The sequence below is a fragment of the Dysidea avara genome, chromosome 2 (assembly GCF_963678975.1).
Source record: "Dysidea avara chromosome 2, odDysAvar1.4, whole genome shotgun sequence".
Lineage (NCBI taxonomy): Eukaryota > Metazoa > Porifera > Demospongiae > Dictyoceratida > Dysideidae > Dysidea > Dysidea avara.
The window spans coordinates 51,929,590-51,948,659 of record NC_089273.1 but is presented as its reverse complement, the minus strand read 5'-3'; the positions used below and the strand labels follow the sequence as shown (position 1 = coordinate 51,948,659).

At 36.8% G+C, this 19,070-nt stretch overlaps 1 long non-coding RNA gene across 1 annotated transcript in view; it reads left to right on the top strand.

Annotated features, from left to right (window-relative positions):
* LOC136246266 (uncharacterized) overlaps positions 1-19,070 on the top strand; it is a 45,677-nt gene that overhangs the window by 7,150 nt on the left and 19,457 nt on the right. The window contains exon 2 of the long non-coding RNA XR_010696344.1: positions 15,509-15,571. This is a non-coding gene — a long non-coding RNA (uncharacterized lncRNA). The remainder of the gene's footprint in view (positions 1-15,508; positions 15,572-19,070) is intronic.

The window sequence follows — 19,070 nt, the reverse complement described above, 5'->3', positions numbered from 1 at the left end:
ATTTATAAGTTATAGAATTAAATAAATAAAATGGGAAGCCATACAAGCAAACTGTACAGAGCACCCTTAATCACATCTTATCAGTCCCTTAGTATAATTATTGTATATTTGTAATATTCAATTTCACACCCTACTCTTTATTACCGAACCCTGAATATTTTCCAAATTAAATAAGAATAATCATAATTTTGGGGTAAAGTGCTAGAAGGAGTTTTACACTAGGAAGCATATGTGTAGAGCTTTATTGAGAATTTCAGAATTTTGTAGGAAAGATTCCCACTCTGTTTTTTTTGTAAGAAAGATTCCTACACATGGCACAAAGTGTAAGACATCTTCTTACAGTGTAGGAATAATTCCTACAAGTGTAGGAATTGTTCTTACAAATGTAGGAATAACTCCTACACTTGAAGGAATTATTCCTACACAATATATATGTCATGTGTAGGAATCTTTCTTACAAAATTCAACAGTGTGGGAATCTTTCTTACAAAATTCAACAGTGTGGGAATATTTCCTACAAAATGACTGTCTTAATGTTGCCTTACACGTGTAGGAACCATGCTTCTTACACAAAGGTAAAAATTTGGTACATCACAGAAAATTTGCTGTGTTTTGAGGAAAAACTTGCCACAACTTAAAGTTTTTGCTTCTTATTTAGTTTGGAACATGTTCCTGGAGTTTTCAGTAGATTATGTATGAACTATACCACACCAAGCACATGTATTACAAATGATTATACCACAAGTGCGTAGCTAAGTGAACGCTAGACTAGTAAAGTGGGTATATACATGTAAGAGTGACATGATACATGGCTCCAGATGGAACAGTGTAGCACTAAAATTATTGTGATAATACATTTACTAGGAAAGTCTATTAGGTACAAATGATTATTTCGTGCTCCACTCAAAGGACCGGATGAAACTTGCTACTTAGCCATATCGTATCCAGAGTTGTTGTAGTTGAAAACTACGCACAGAAATAAGTAAATGATTTGCTGGGTGCCCGGCACAGGGTTGCTTTCTTTGAAAAAACAGACAAAGAAATACGAAGTTTCGAATTCAAACTGCCCTATCACCCAGGGCAAGAGAAGCCAACTCTTCCTCATAGTGTTTCGATATGGTTGGCAGCATAGTCTGTCTATGCTGTTAGTTTGGAAAAGATCGGATACTTCTCACCATCTGGGTGACGAGCGTCAATATTTTCTGCAGCATCAAAGAATTGTGTTTCGCTTTCTAGCCATTTCCAACGCTTCTGCAGCCACAAGAATCATCAATTATAGACTAAAACTATGGCAAAAGATGTCCCTGAACGTTTGGTAATAGCGGTTGTCAATTATTATTTCATCTACAGCTTCCACGCCTCGCTCTAAGCTATGCATCAAGGGAGGCAGCAAATTTGACTTCACCTCTCACGCTCCACAGCAGCTTCAAATCTTCACTAGATCACCCTACATCACCATTATGCTGCAAAACATCCCAAAACAAACCGAAAAATGCACAAAATCTTTCATTTTTGATTCGAGCTGGGTGGAGCTCTTGGTGAACTGCTGGTATACTGCATCATATAAAATTACAGAAATACCAACTACTACTACTACCAAACGTTTTGAACCATATTTTATTATCATTCTAAACAAAATTAAGTGACCAGTGTGGCATCAGAAGTACTGGAAAGCACTTTGGTACCATTGAGAGAATCCCTTGAAATGACGCACGAAAATTTTGACGTTCTTCACCCAGATGGTGAGAAGTCTCAGATCCTTTCCAGACTAACAGCTTAGACAGACTATGCATCCAACCTTATCACATCACTATGAGGAAGAGTTGACTTTTCTTATCTTGGCTGGTAGGGCAGTTTGAATTTGAAAATTCGTGTTTTGTTTTCTGCTTTTTGAGAGAAAGCAACCCTGTGCCGGGAACCCAGTGAATCATTTGCTTATTACTGTGCGTACTTTTAAACTACATTAACTCTAGATAATACCTAGCTAAGCAGCAAGTTCTATCCTGTTCTTTGTGTGGTGCACGAAATTTTAAAAATAATTTTTGCATATCACGAAATACTAAAATTGATATTTCTGTGAAGACAACAATCGTGCCTCCGGTTTCATGGTGGATCTAGCAATGGGATACTACAATGAACATCCCACAATGGTATGGGGATTGATTTGTGAAAGTTGATTTTTCGGATTGCGGACCCTACCTTGGCCGCGTGACTCACTACCGTGAGTCTTGATGGTTGTTGAAACCATCATAATAAATGAGACATGTATATACATTTACAAATTCAGTAACCCTCGGTCACATGCGACCACAAGGCTGGTGATCAAGTGATACCAACGTGGGCATGGCAAGGGAGAAAAGTAATTACAATTACAAACAAAAACAACAATTACAAAACAAAACAAAAATATTAAATTACAAGTACATTATCACAACCACTCTCGGCAATCCCTTGCCATAAAAATCCTCTGGGCTGCAGTCATACAAACCTTCGAGGCATCATCCAGCATCCGTCGAACCAGTGACCTTGTGATATTGATGTCCTTATCAATAAAATGTAGTACATTGTAAGTGTTAGTGACTGAAAATTGCTGGAAGTGACCTAAAACACTGATCTCAAGAGTCTCATAAAAGTTGGTAACATTTAACCGATCTAGTTCCGGATAGAATTTGGTGGTATTCAGCCTTATTTTGTTTGCGAGATCTAGCCCGCTCAAGATGGTGGGCACTGTCCAATGGACATGTCAGTTCAAATAAAAGTATACTAGAAGTGACGGTATTATGGATAACAATGTCTGGTCTAAAGGGGGTCACAATCACATTAGGTGGAAGTGTAGATGGGGGTGACTCACTGGCTCGCAAGTTAGGAAGGTCAGCATAAACCCGGATATAGGGCAAGTCAATGTAAACCCTGATGAAACTGTCGACCAAAGACTGAATGACTAAGTCATGTCGATAAGTGTACCTTCCCTGAGATAACGCAACCGGGCAGCCCCCCAAGACATGAGCAGTAGTCGGACGTGAGGAATCACAAAGTACACATTTTGCATGACATTGTATATTCCACCTTCGCAAATTCATGGCAGTTGGCAGAGTGTCCAATACAATATAAGTTGATTACAATCAATTTTGATTCATTGTGTACATTTGTCCCTTTGTTCACAGGCGAATCTGTCCATGATTAGTACAGATATACTGTAGTTAGTACATGTCTGTAGGCCACGTACTTTTCAAGAACATTAATTATCAGCTAATTATCATTAATTTATTCATTATTACTTATGATGTAATTTTAACTGCATTTCTTAGCACTTGATTGTATCATTTTCAGTATAATGTAGAAAAAATAATTTCAGTTAGAAATTCCTAAATATTATTATAGTTCTTATATTGTACATGTAAGTTCATTTTATTATATCATCATACGGCCACGACGACATTCCCAGCAATTCATGATGAGAAAACTTGACTCTAAGGAAGTGCAGAATACCCGGATTATCAGTGCCAAAAGACCAATATTGAACTTTGGCAAGTGATGAAATTGGCAGTCTGTGTTTGTAGCTGTGAAATGATTTTCCATCAACCACAATTTGTATGTACTCATCGGTAGCAGCAAATTCAACAGTAGTCTTTTTCAGTGGCTCAAAGTTGTAGCCAGTAGCAAGGCCGGAGGAGGGAAAATTGAGTTGGTCAGGCCATTGACTATAATGTTTAAATTGCTACTATAAACATTATTATTATTATTATTATTTGTTTACTGTACAGAACCTCCATATGGAGTATATAGTACAACAGATTAAATTAAGAATAAATTGTAGTGATTGTACTTAGCTATAATTAATACATTGTTTAAATGTGTTTAAGGTAGGTGATTCCACAGTACTGCTAGATAGGTTATTCCATAATTTAATTGTAGAGGGGTAATAAGAGTAAAGGTAAGAATCAATTCTGGAGTGTGGCTGCAAAAATCGTTGATCGTGACCTCGTGAACATGCCAATGAGAGGAGTTGCTGCACAGTGTGCGAAGCACACTCTGCGAAGTGCAAAGCTAGGTGGGTCTGGGGGCATGCCCACACAGAAAGTTTTTTGAAAATTAGAAACTCAGATATGCAATTTTAGGGATATTTCACTGCTAGCTAGCTATATAAATATGCTCAAGCCTATCTGTTGTTCTTCAGACTTTCTATACTATATATACTTGTAGACCTGACATACAGGGGACACAGCATGAAACTTACCGTATGGTTCATTTAGTTATAGCAATTAGGGGAGTCTGGGGGTGCAAACCCCAGGAGCTGCAGAATTTTTGCAATTTAATGGCTTGGAAATGCCTAAAAATTTAAAATTGATACTAAATTTTAAAGTAAAACTAGCTAGCAATGCAACTTTTCCCCCAAATTGCACAGGGAACCCATGGCCACCTTTAGCTAGGATATAATTAATCGACTAGGCAGTTAGCTGTAGCTATACAGTGAATTCACACAGCTACAATAAAAAGCTACAAAAATGCAGTATACTACTATACTGGTTTGTATGAAGTGAACGGATCATCACGTAAATATATACTGGTGGACAGTCACGAGACCAATCAGTATTCAAAAATGGCGCGATGTGGGTAAGACTGAGTTTGCTCAGTATCTCAACAGGATGAGTTGGTAGTTGAAGAGGAGTGATTTCTACTCAAAATCTCATCCAGATGGCCGCCATGTAATGTATGGGTGTACAGCTTCTTGCCGCGGAATGAGTCACCTGGTTTGTCACTGCCAGCCCTTTGCCTAGTAAAAGAAGCCAAGAGAGACAAGCCAAGGAATGCTAATGATTATTTTATGAAGATTGAATTGTAATATAAGTGTGCTGGTTTAGAATCAAAGAAGGCACCTGCCTTACACGTGATAAATGCCAACTGTCAGCACACGTGATACTGTACGTAGAACCCACAATCATTTCTGTACAAAACGATACGAATGCTATGCTGTACTGTAAGGTAATTGCGAGGTACTATACGTGTAGTTTTGTGCTTTAGTTAGGCTGAGAACTAGGTAACTACTCGGGTCGTGCATTTTCAATAACATCTATAGAATGTACACAGGTATATGTAGATATGATCGTCCAGATTCCATGAGTAATATAGTTCGAGCTGGTCAGTTAGATGGTTCAGCTCCAGATTTTTGGTCCGGCTCAGGCCTGACCAACCGGACCGTCTCCTCCGGCCTTGAGTAGGCCTTTCCCCATTGCCATAAGCACCATCAATCTTAGAATTCAGTACCACAACCTTTTCTTCAAAGCGAACATGGAATGTGAGTATGAATGATATTACCTTTTGCATCTAGTAAATCCACTGCTAATCTTCCAGAGCCTCCATTGCTGTATACTGATTGTATACCATTACCAATTTTGAAATCAGCTACTCCAATATGTCCCATTGAATAATCTTTGAGAAATGATGCTGTACTAGAGTGTTGTAGTAGAACTGTATGTCTAAGCTGTTTACCTGTGCTGTTTTATAGGACTGTAAAGCCATAGAAATCCTGAACATGCTACATTTGTGTGGTTAGTTGTCTGCTAAAACATTTACTACGAATTGTAAAATTGTCATTATTAATTCTGAGGTTATTACATGTAATGGTTGCAACACTGTAAGGAGTGCATTGCCTGATATGTATGCATGATGCCCGAGGGCGTGCAGTGCCTGAGGTCGAGTGCATATATATCAGGTAATGCACGACTTACAGTGTTGCAACTAATATATTACGGTATGTATGTATTTTGGTATTACTAAAGAAAATAGTATCATCTTTAAAAAGCTATTGACTATAAGTAGACAGATGTACAATGTGTTTACATAGAAAATCCATTGTGGTTTGTAGAATATTATGTAGCAGTCATTAATTTTAATTAGAATGATATGTGATATGTCTATTCCACTGGTGTCAACTATTACATGTAACAACCTCAAAGTTAATAATGACAATTATTTTTACAATTCTTAGAAAATGCATTAGCAGACAACTAACCACACAAATGTAGCATGATCAGGATTTCTATAGCTTTACAGTCCTATAAAACAGCACAGGTAAACAGCTTAGACATACAGTTCTACTACAACACTCTAGTACAGCATCATCTCTCAAAGATTATTCAATGGGACATATTGGAGTAGCTGATTTCAAAATTGGTAATGGTATACAATCAGTATACAGCAATGGAGGCTCTGGAAGATTAGCAGTGGATTTACTAGATGCAAAAGGTAATATCATACTCACATTCCATGTTCGCTTTGAAGAAAAGGTTGTGGTACTGAATTCTAAGATTGATGGTCCTTATGGCAATGGGGAAAGGCCTACTGGCTACAACTTTGAGCCACTGAAAAAGACTACTGTTGAATTTGCTGCTACCGATGAGTACATACAAATTGTGGTTGATGGAAAATCATTTCACAGCTACAAACACAGACTGCCAATTTCATCACTTGCCAAAGTTGATTTTTGGTCTTTTGGAACTGATAATCCAGGAATTCTGCACTTCCTTGGAGTCAAGTTTTCTTAAGCTACCTCCTTTAATGGATGATAATGTGATAAACTGACAGTTTCATGTACAATTAATAATATTATAGGAATTTCTAAATGAAATTATTTTTTTCTACATTATACTGATAATTATACAATCAGGTGCTAAGAAATGCAGTTAACCTTACAAGTAATAATCAATAAGTTAATGATAATTAGCTAATAATTAATGTTCTTGAAAATTACACGGCCTGGCAGCCTACATACCTGTACTATTTAGATTCGCCTGTGGATGAAGGGACAAATATAAAATTACATCTGTTCATGTAGATAACTAAAACAGAGTGAAATTCTATATAACATCCGGGTAATTAAGGGACTACAGCCATACTAGGACTGGGTCACACATAAGACTTATGCACTTGTAAATTTCATGCCCCACCCTCCCACCCCCGGGAATCCCCACACCCCAGGTGGGGATTTGACATTGTTTCTTATCCCCACTCCTGGGGCAATTGACAGTTGTCCAATTCATTGACCGATTTTCGGTAGTTGCATTTCTAAACAATAAAATCGTACTTGCTATAATTTTACTAGCTACATGGCAGGTTTGTTACTAGTCGCATGCATGAAATATGTGCTTAGTCATCCTTGAGGTGTTGTCAAATCCACTACTATGGGGGTGGGGACATAGTGGGGATTTGACAGCCGATTTTGCCCCAGTAGTGGGGAATGTGACACCACGATTTGTCAAATCCCCTGTATCCCCCACCCCCACCGGGTAAGGGGGTGGGGCATGAAATTGACAAGTGCATTATTGACTTGACTTATTGACTTGACTTAGTGACTTGACTTAGTGACTGACTTAATGATTGATAAGGTGTAACAGAAAAAGGGTGAAAGTAAGGAAAAAATCCCTCCAATCCCAGAACTCAAACTGCAGGTCGTCTAGTCGGAGCCACACTCAGTCTTCCTCCAGGAGGGATGGATTTTCTTCCGAAGCATGGCACCATTTCTTTCGGTATGCGTGGATTGCAGAGGTGCTTTTTGAACAGTTTTTGATTCGAAATGCTGCATAACGCATTGACATAGCTGACAACGAAGCGTAATGAATACTTAAATTTTCAGACGATTATTGGGGCACCCGGCGCCATTTCAGATGTGATATGCGTGGGTTCACCAGTCATAATCAAGACACACGGTAGTGTGTCGTGCGGCCCAAGAAGCCGGCGCGTAACACCCGTGAGTATATTGACAGGATGAAAGAAAACGCAATTTTCGCACCTCCGTAGCTCTGTGCTTCCTTTATGAAACAAGACGATTTTTGCTGTGGACATTCCCCCCAACTGCAGCACTCCACATTCCAAATTTGAGCGAAATCGCTTCGTGCGTTCCCGAGATATGCGACTTCAAAAATTGGCTCAGTTTCTTCGTTTTTTTTCTTCTTATTTTTCTTTTTCTTGTCGCACACTTACAAAAACTGCTATAAAACGCGAACGCCACATCCGATTTCCTTGAAATTTGGCACACAGAAGGGGGATATAAAAGCGCATCTCGGTACCAACTTTGGCTGGAATACGATAAACAGGCAAAGAGTTATGCGCGATTATTCACGAAAAATAACACCAATATGTTGTCACGCCTACAGGGTAAACCGCGTATGGGAAGAAGCTGAAAATCGGTGGGTGAATAGGTTAACTATTGAACCTCAAACCTTTTGTGGTTTGAAAGAAATCGAGCTAATAACCAGGAAGATACAACAAAAAAACCAACAGTGTGTAACAATTACGCAATCGAGATTAGCTAATAAAAAAACCACAGCTTGCCACGCCTACCAGATAAACCGCTTGGGGTAATGCTTTGAAAATCGTTGTACAGATGGAGTAATCATCTTAGAAAGGCTCATCAATGGTGTAGAAGAATCAGACTTAAAGCCACGGAGTTATAACACAAAATCCAACTTGGTGCAGCAAGTGCGAGATCGAGATACTCTAATAGAGCAGTCACCCTGAAGAGAATTCAAGAGATCAGCTAGAAACAAGAAACCTGTATAGAGATCAGCTACACACAAGTCACCCTGTAGAGAGATCAGCTAGAAGAAGTTACCATGTAGGGAGTTCATGCAACTATGGAAAGAGATAGTTCAGCTAGAAGAAATCACCTTGCAGAGAGTTCAGCTACAAAGAAACCATCATGTAGAGAGTTCAGCTACAAACAAATCTCCCTGTAGAGAGATTAGCTAGAAGAAGTTACCTTGTAGAGAGTTCAGCTACAAAGAAACCATCATGTAGAGAGTTCAGCTACAAACAAATCTCCCTGTAGAGAGATCAGCTAGAAGAAGTTACCTTGTAGAGAGTTCAGCTTCAAACAAATCACCCTGTAGAAAGATCAGTTAGAAGAAGTCACCTTGTAGAGAGTTCAGTTACAAAGAAACCACCATGTAGAGAGCTCAGCTACAAACTAGTGACCTTGTAGAGACATCAGCTAGAAGAAGTTACCTTGTAGAGAGTTCAGCTACAAAGAAACCATTCTTTAAAGAGCTCAGCTGCAAACAAATCACCTGTACAGAATTCAGCTACAAACAAATTACCCTGTAGAAAGATGAGCTAGAAAAAGTTACCTTGTAGAGAGTTCAGTTACAAAGAAACTGCCATGTAGAGAATTCAGCTACAATCTAGTGACCCTGTAAAGACATCAGCTAGAAGAAGTTACCTTGAGAGAGTTCAGCTACAAAGAAACCATTATTTAAAGAGTTCAGCTGCAAACAAATCACCTATACAGAATTCAGCTACAAACAAATCACCATGTAGAGAGATCAGCTAGAAGAAGTTACCTTGTAGAGAGTGAAGCTACAAACAAATCATCCTATTGAAAGATCAGCTAGAAGAAGTCACCTTGTAGAAAGTTCAATTACAAAGAAACCACCATGTAGAGAGTTCAGCTACAAACTAGCCACCTTGTAGAGACATCAGCTAGAAAAGTTACCTTGTAGAGAGTTCAGCTACAAACAAATCTCCCTGTAGAGAGATCAGCTAGAAGAAATTACCTTGTAGAGAGTTCAGCTACAAAGAAACCATTCTGTAAAGAGCTCAGCTGCAAACAAATCACCTGTACAGAATTCAGCTTCAAACAAATCACCATGTAGAGAGATCAGCTAGAAGATATTACCTTGTAGATAGTTCAGCTACAAACAAATCACCCTGTAGAAAGATCAGCTAGAAGAAGTTACCTTTTAGAGAGTTCAGCTACAAACAAATCGCCCTGTGGAGAGATCAATAGAAGAAGTTACCTTGCAGAGAGTTCAGCTACAAAGAAACCATCATGTAGAGAGTTCAGCTACAAACAAATCTCCCTGTAGAGAGATTAGCTAGAAGAAGTTACCTTGTAGAGAGTTCAGCTACAAAGAAACCATCATGTAGAGAGTTCAGCTACAAACAAATCTCCCTGTAGAGAGATCAGCTAGAAGAAGTTACCTTGTAGAGAGTTCAGCTACAAACTAGCCACCTTGTAGAGACATCAGCTAGAAAAGTTACCTTGTAGAGAGTTCAGCTACAAACAAATCTCCCTGTAGAGAGATTAGCTAGAAGAAGTTACCTTGTAGAGAGTTCAGCTACAAAGAAACCATCATGTAGAGAGTTCAGCTACAAACAAATCTCCCTGTATAGAGATCAGCTAGAAGAAGTTACCTTGTAGAGAGTTCAGCTACAAACAATTCACCCTGTAGAGAGATCAGCTAGAAGAAGTTACCTTGTAGAGAGTTCAGCTACAAAGAAACCACCCTTTAAAGAGATCAGCTAGAAGAAGTTACCTTGTAGAGAGTTCAGCTACAAACTAGCCACCTTGTAGAGACATCAGCTAGAAAAGTTACCTTGTAGAGAGTTCAGCTACAAACAAATCTCCCTGTAGAGAGATTAGCTAGAAGAAGTTACCTTGTAGAGAGTTCAGCTACAAAGAAACCATCATGTAGAGAGTTCAGCTACAAACAAATCTCCCTGTAGAGAGATCAGCTAGAAGAAGTTACCTTGTAGAGAGTTCAGCTACAAACAATTCACCCTGTAGAGAGATCAGCTAGAAGAAGTTACCTTGTAGAGAGTTCAGCTACAAAGAAACCACCCTTTAAAGAGATCAGCTAGAAGAAGTTACCTTGTAGATCGTTCAGCTACAAACAAATCTCCCTGTAGAGAGATCAGCTAGAAGAAATTACCTTGTAGAGAGTTCAGCTACAAAGAAACCATCATTTAGAAAGTTCAGCTTCAAACAAATCACCTGTAGAGAGTTCAGCTACAAACAAATCTCCCTGTAGAGAAATCAGCTTCAAGAAGTTACCTTGTAGATAGTTCAGCTGCAAACAAATCTCCCTGTAGAGAGATCAGCTAGATGAAATTACCTTGTAGAGAGTTCAGCTACAAAGAAACCATCATTTAGAAAGTTCAGCTTTCAAACAAATCTCCCTGTAGAGAGATCAGTAGAAGAAGTTACCTTGCAGAGAGTTCAGCTGCAAAGAAACCATCATTTAGAGAGTTCAGCTAGAAGAAGTTACCTTGTAGAGAGTGAATCTACAAACAAATCACCCTATTGAAAGATCAGCTAGAAGAAGTCACCTTGTAGAAAGTTCAGTTACAAAAAGAAACCACCATGTAGAGAGTTCAGCTACAAACTAGTCACCTTGTAGAGACATCAGCTAGAAAAGTTACCTTGTAGAGAGTTCAGCTACAAAGAAACCATTCTGTAAAGAACTCAGCTGCAAACAAATCACCTGTACAGAATTCAGCTACAAACAAATCACCCTGTAGAGAGATCAGCTAGAAGAAATTACCTTGTAGATAGTTCAGCTATAAACAAATCACCCTGTAGAAAGATCAGTTAGAAGAAGTTAATTTGTAGAGAGTTCAGCTACAAAGAAACCGTAAAGAGCTCAGCTGCAAACAAATCACATGTACAGAATTCAGCTACAAACAAATCTCCCTGTAGAGAGATCAGCTAGAAGAAATTACCTTGTAGAGAGTTCAGCTACAAAGAAACCATCATGTAGAGAGTTCAGCTGCAAAGAAATCACCACTGCCCAAATTTCAAGGCAATAGCTCTTTCCAATCTGAAGCTATCAATTGTCAAAGTTGGCAAATTGGATGTGTGGAAGGCCCCTTTTCGCAACTCCGGTCACATATGTAATATATGTGACTGGATTTACGAAAAAGGGTCTTCCACACACATCCAATTCTATGAACTTGAATGACCATACCTTTGTGCTCAAAGAAGATACTAACCTGAAATTTTGTTCATGTATGAACCTATATCACTGTCCAAATTTCAAGGAAATACTATTTTCCTATCTGACATTATGAACTGCCAAAGTTTGAAAATTGGATGTGTGTGGAAGACCCCTTTTCGCAAATCCGGTCACATATATATAATTTGTACATTTACTGATAAAATATTTAAAGTACATCTACTTCATCTTTTCTTCTTCCTGTAGTAAAGAAAAAAAACATAGGTTAAAAAAGTCCCAAAGCTGGCCATAGGCCGGCTTTGGGGTATACAAATACAAAAAGAAATGAAATCTAATCCAAAACAGCCAAGCTGTAAAAAAAGTGTGCGGCCCTCAGAAAGGCTATGGTGAAAAAAGATGTGAAATCCAAGGTGGCGGCCAAGAAATGGCTGTGATGGTAGGTTAATGGTAAAAATTTTAATAACGACAATTCAGGTGAATTTTTGTGCCACTTCACAAAATTTACCTGAATTGTCATTATTAAATTTTTCCATTAACCTACCATCACAGCCATTTCTTGGCCGCCACCTTGGATTTCACATCTTTTTTCACCATAGCCTTTCTGAGGGCGGCACACTTTTTTTACAGCTTGGCTGTTTTGGATTAGATAATTATTTACAAAAAAGTTAACAAACAACTACACAGGGACCATAGCACAGTAGGGATATAACACTTCTTATTGTTTTACTATGATTTAATATCGTGCACTACTCCAGCTTGTTTCTGAATCAGTACTTTTTACGATGTGCTATGGTCCCTACTCAAGCTGAAAATTCCAAATTTTTCTGTGTACTTGTTTATGTAGCTAGCTACCACCTTTGTGTCAGTATATAATACTGTGTATTTGATAAAGACTTTTTGACAGCTGCTACAATTCTGTGTGCATATATACACACATTTTGAGAGACATAATTTGACAGCCACTTTGTTCTATGCAAAATTTAATCATTATCACAATTGCCAATATGCTATTTTGAAGTAACATGAGTGAAAATGAGTATTCCCCAAAAATAACACCACAAAAATCCTGTAATTAATTTAGTATCAAAAAATTACACACCTTAATTACATATACAGCATATAATATATGTATGAGAAACTGTATTACTCATTCCACATAATTTTTTACTCTACGTTGTAGCCATTCTGAGTGACTGTCAATTTAGGCCACCAGTTCATTGTAATTATTCCTAAGTATTTTACTTTGATGAGAATAGTGTCATATCAGTTAATATCTCGGCACAACTCCTCTAGGAAGTAAGCAGGATCCAAAAAGCACTGCTGTAAGTGACAGTAGATGCCACATGCTATAAATTAAATGTTTTAACTCCATGTGTTTAATTAACAATGTACTCAGTAAGATGTCTCATGCTGAAATTATGGCTGCATGTCGTTGTTCTAAATATAACATTAAGGTATTAATTTTTTTGAATGGTTGTTACCAGACATTTTTGTAATTGTATGATCCATGAATGACTAGTAGCAGTGAAGCAAACTTTTAATCAATACAACAAAACATATAAATATCACATCTCACAAAAGTGCATATTATAGTGATGACATTATTATATAGAAACATTTTCGGACATTAAAAACTTAGTTTAAGAGTAGTACTGCAATATACAGCACGCAAAGAATGTGTTGGCCATTTGTGCTACCTAGAAGTGTGTGACAGGATCACAAGACCAGCATTGCACGATCACTAACCTTGTAAAAATTGTCTCATGGCCTAAGATAAGATGTGTGTTTGAAACTTGCCACCTGTCATTGCAATGGTCAATTGTTAACATCACCATGCAAACAAATGCATATCACTACAAACACACTGTCGCATGTGACACTATAGATAAAAAGCAAAACTTGCTGCCATATATATATATATATATAAATAGTCACAATCTCCTATACAGGAAGAAAATCTGCATTTCAGGTATTTTGAAATCCTCAGTAAATGTACAAAAATTCTTGTACATTTCCGGTGTACATGAAATTTTCACATTTCCTTGACATTTCCTGAAGTAGTATAGAGAACAATTTCCATAATATTTCCTATTAGCAGGATTGATGGTATTTCCTGACATCAATTTTCTAATGCAGGATAGATGAAATTCACTGACATTTCTCAAACACAGGAAAGAAAAAAAATTCAGAAATTTCTTGCATTCAGGATAGGTGATGTCAAAATGCAAATATCTTGTCTAGGAAATGTCATGTGTGTTATAACATTTCCTAAACACAGTATAGATGGGGGACAGTATGGTGCCAGTCTGCATTATCCTCTCCACCAGTTTAGGCCACATGACATTTATGGACATTTCCTAAATGGCAATAAACAGACAGCATTAGTACACTACAGGTAGCCAGCGTACCTACTATAAAAGAGTTTGCAAAATGTGTAAGAAACCTATATTAACAAGATACTATTTTATTGGTACTTTAATATACATGGAAAGAGAAGAGAGTGCATCTCTTAACATTGATAAGAGATGCACTCTCTTCTCTTTGAAGTAAAGAAAATGGTATATACTGTATATAGCTTCAAGCGTGCATATCATAGCTGATATATGAGTTCATCATACAAATATAACAAAATGATTTCAGCCATCTTGTATTATTTTAATTTTACCACAATTATAATATACATGAATGAATTTTATAACATTGGCTTTTTCTTTCGTAGTCCATTCCAACTGGAAATCCAAATTTGGTGGAGCCATCTCTAGAAACTTATTCTACTCAGTTCATAGGCGGTGGAGGCGGGGGGTCAGGGGGGCCATGGCCCCCCCCACTTTTTTGGGACACTGTTTGCAAGAAAAGATCGAGATACTCTAATAGAACAGTCAGGATCTGAATACTCTAATAGAGCAGTCACATTATTCAGAGAAACAGTGTAGCAAATTACTTAGCTACGTATGTGTAGTTATAAATAAGGAGATATAATTGGTGGAGAGCAGCTATTTTTAGTAGGCTGTAACCTTTTTTTTTTTTTTTGGTCTTCAACTCACAGCTGGCCTGGCCCCCTCACTCTTTGGCCTGCTCCACCGCCCCTGACTCAGTTTGTATAAGGGTCCTTTAATTGTGTTTTGTCAGATGTAAAAGGGTCCTTTAATTTTATTAATATTGCTGCTGCCATTTCTTGTCTGCCATCCTTTAATATCACATCTTCTCAAACTAGCCTGACATGTTGATGGTCACACTCTTTTTTCATAGCTCAGCCCTTTTGGATTAGATTAATAGTTAGTAGCATTAGCTAGATAATTGAAATGTTTATTGGTTAGTGCACCTTCAAAGGCCAAAAAATCTCCTATACAATGTCATGTTTTCATTGAATTTGTACAAGTAAAAAAAAATAAGTAACAAAAGTAGCAATGCTGAGTATGGTGGAATACATCAAGAGATAGACATTACACATTTTGATTCACACGAATTGAATATTACACACGTACACACACATAATAGAATAATTATTTGAAATCTGTCACTGTTTATTAATATGCACGAATGTTACCACATCATGTCAGTCTTCAATATCATTCATCACTTCCAATAAAGATTCTTGGTAGTGGGCATAACCTTTATGATGAGTTATATGTGAATATTCACACTTATATGGTTACTTAATATATGTGCCAAAGTTTAGTTAATATTCATGCACAGAGACCAGATTAGTGATAAGTACTGTACGCTACACACCTGTAACTTAAAATGCATATTTTATAATACTTGTCTATTTATAGCTTGTTAGGAGCAAGGGACAAATGGGTGAAAACTACAGAAGTGTTATCAAGACTGTAATATCAGTGAGTATCAAATTTAAAAATACATTCTGCAAAATGAGGATGGAAAAGGTGTTTCTTATAATGTTGATGAAGTTGTAATATAATTACTATTATAATCATTTCAAGGAAGCGTAACTATCTTAAACTTATAAAAAATGATTGAATATCAGTTTTACAACTATGAAGCTAAGAACATTATTTTTAAATTTTAACAGATCTGCCAAACCACTTAGTACAGTAAATAGCAGTGTAGATATTATTACAATCATATAAACAAACAAACAAACAAACAAACAAAATAAATAGTAATTAAAAGTTACACACTGATATATATACAGTATTCTGTCTTGCCAAGTTATGTCCACAACACTGTACCATGTGTTGATCTGGCCAGTTGTAAGATTTCTTATGTTACATGTATCAAACAACTACTATTTAAATATAGCTCACCTGTTCAGCTTCTTAACACTTGTCAGTGCAAGGTTGTTCATAAGTAAATAATTCCTGTGATCAGTGGAAGAATTAGGTTTATGGCGTATGTTCCCACTTATTTCCTTAATACCATTTTTGTGGATGAACAGTTCCATCACAGCAAACGCTATCAGAGGCAGAGCTATTAGAATAACAGCAATTGATAGCAACAAATTTTGATCGTAACTATCAATAAGTGGTACTAATGAAACCAAGATCATTATTTGTAAAACAAACCCATCAAAGATGTTGAGAATGTTACTTACATATGGCTTTATTATCAGTTGTATCAATGCCAACATTATACATAAAGCAACCTGTAAAAATTGGACAGTGCCCAGGCAAAACGATTCTGCAAGATTGTGCAGGATCCTGCAAGATCTTGAACACTCTTGCTGTATGGTAGATGTAGCAAGATTGTGTGAAAGTTCTTGCAAGAATCTTGCAAGAATAATCAAGATCGTGCACAGTCTTGCAGGAATGTACCTGTGATATGATTTCCTGTAAGAACCCTGAAAGAAATAATACTTAAACAGGATTTTGCAGAAGTCTTGCAAGAAAATATTACTTATGTATATCTCTTGCAGGAAAATATATAAGACTATAATAATGTTGATCAAATATATTTGTTTTCTTGCAAGAATCCTTCTCATTGAATTGTGCAATATGTCCAACTAGTTATAGCTAGCTGATTATACACTTCATGGAAAAAATATCAAGATACTCTAATAGAGCAGTCATTTACTCTAATACAGCAGCTAGGAAGGACTGATATACTCTAATAATTCAGCCAACTCTAGAGCGTAATCTTGATATATATTGAAAGCATAATAATTATGAGCATAATAGGCTGGATTTTTGAGCACTGCTCAAAAGCACAATAGGTTATTTTCAAAGCATAATTAACTCAAACCTAGTTATTGCTTGCTTACATAATACTATACAGTGGAACCTCTCTTATCTGGGCGGTCTGGTACATACTACTGTCTGTATCTCAAAAATGTCCATAACTAAGAATAACATGCCATTGTGCTAAAGTGACTAACTTATAATTAAGTACAAGTTGTGTAGTTATTGCTATCAGTTAGTGCTATCAGTTAGTGCTATGCAGCTTAGTGGGCAGAGGTGGAAGTCACTACAGAACATTCAAGGTCACTCCCCTGTTGTATAAAAATGCAATATCACCTAGTAACTAAGTAGCAGTAGAATAAACAAGCCACCAAACAGGTAAGCAGCAACCTTTAGGCTCCCTCCTTGTGCTTTCATCTTAACCAAACTTCATTATGGTCAATAAACACAAGCCACATGACCAATTTGGGCTGTCCGGACAATGGGGGTATAGGGAGGTTCCACGCCTGCATGCAAAAATAGGATATGTGGACACGTAAATTACCTACTTTAAAAAACTTTGATGCATCATAACTTTGTATTGAATTATTGCTAGGGACCCACCGATTATGCTGGCATAATAATGAGCATAATAGGTGCCTGAAAGCATTGAGCATAATGCTAGCATAATAGGCAGAACACTTATGCATTACCATAAATTCTAGGTTATCAAAATACATATCACAGAAAAAGATCGATATACTCTAATAGAACAATCAGAGAATAGTCGGACAGCTGACTGTTCTATTAGAGTATATCGATCTTTCCTGTGACATGCATTTTGACAAGCAAGGATTTAGAGTCTGTGCTTCAGCAACTTGCTATTTACTATAAAGTGCAAATTTACTAGGAAAACATGGGAATTGAGGTATAAATGTCGAGCATAATTTGAGCATAATAGGTAAACATTGAGCGTTAATTTAAGCATAATAGGCAATATTTTGAGCAGTGCAGCATAGCATAATAGGTTAAATAATAAGCATAATCGGCGGGTCCTTAATTATTGTTTTGCCATGAAATTTTCAGCACATATTACATATTTACTATTATGTTACCCATATAATTTTTGTTGCACAAATTTTATAGCAATGGCTAACCTTTGCCTCTCAGAAATACTTGAAATTGATATAGAGAGTTTAGCTATATAAGACATAGTCATTATAATGTGATAAGTATACAGTATATTGAAGTATCATAATATTGTGTACAAAAATATGTCAGCTATTTGTTGACAAATCACTCTATTTCAATACTATTTACAGATAATGTTATAAGGTTACAGCTAGAACTACTAAGATTACAACACAACTTCCTAATTTGGTTACTAAATATAACCATCCCATGGTCTTCTTCAAAGGCTAGATGATCTTCAAATAATATTTCTTTTGTTTGTTCTGTAGTGTAATCATCAAAGCTTCTATCAGGCCCTTTTCCGACAACTTTTAGGCTTGTTACAAAAGCAAGGTGATGGTTTCCAACATAGATAAATTTTTCTATTAGTGCGTAGTTCACTGTACCATCGTTTTCAAAAGAAATTGTGTAGTTATTTCGTTTGTTGTCACTACCATAACATCTTGTGCATATTTTTCTATTGTTTACGATGCATTTGTTATAGCGTCTTGCTTCAGTATTTGAAATTTCTTCGAAATTGTTCTTCATCATGAGGTAGTTTATATCGTCCTTTTCTGTAGATTTTAGGAGACAGTACTTCCGTTTTCCAAGAAATGATGCCGATCCATATTCTGCAGGTTGCAGAGCATTCGGAGATCTATTATATATATAATGGTAAAGTTTGCAATGTTAGAGATTCTCATACAACACTCTTATGCACATTTGTATGGGACAAAGTTTATATTATATTGTGCCTGAAAGCGTGGAGTATATAGGAATAAAACAAAGTGGAGTATATGGGATTTATTACTTACCCAAAACAACCTAAATAGTGTCTCTTGTTAATAGGAGGCACAAGCAGAAATTGCATACAAAGTACTATTACCTGTGAAAATCCTTCATTTGTAATTTCATCATGCTTGAGCATCCACTGTTTCATTTCAGAAGCTTTTGTCTTTTAGCATGTAAAATTTTGCTCATCACATGAGATGTTACTACCTGTGCACATAATAATAAACCTGCATAAAAGTATTCCAAGTGTGTTATAGTC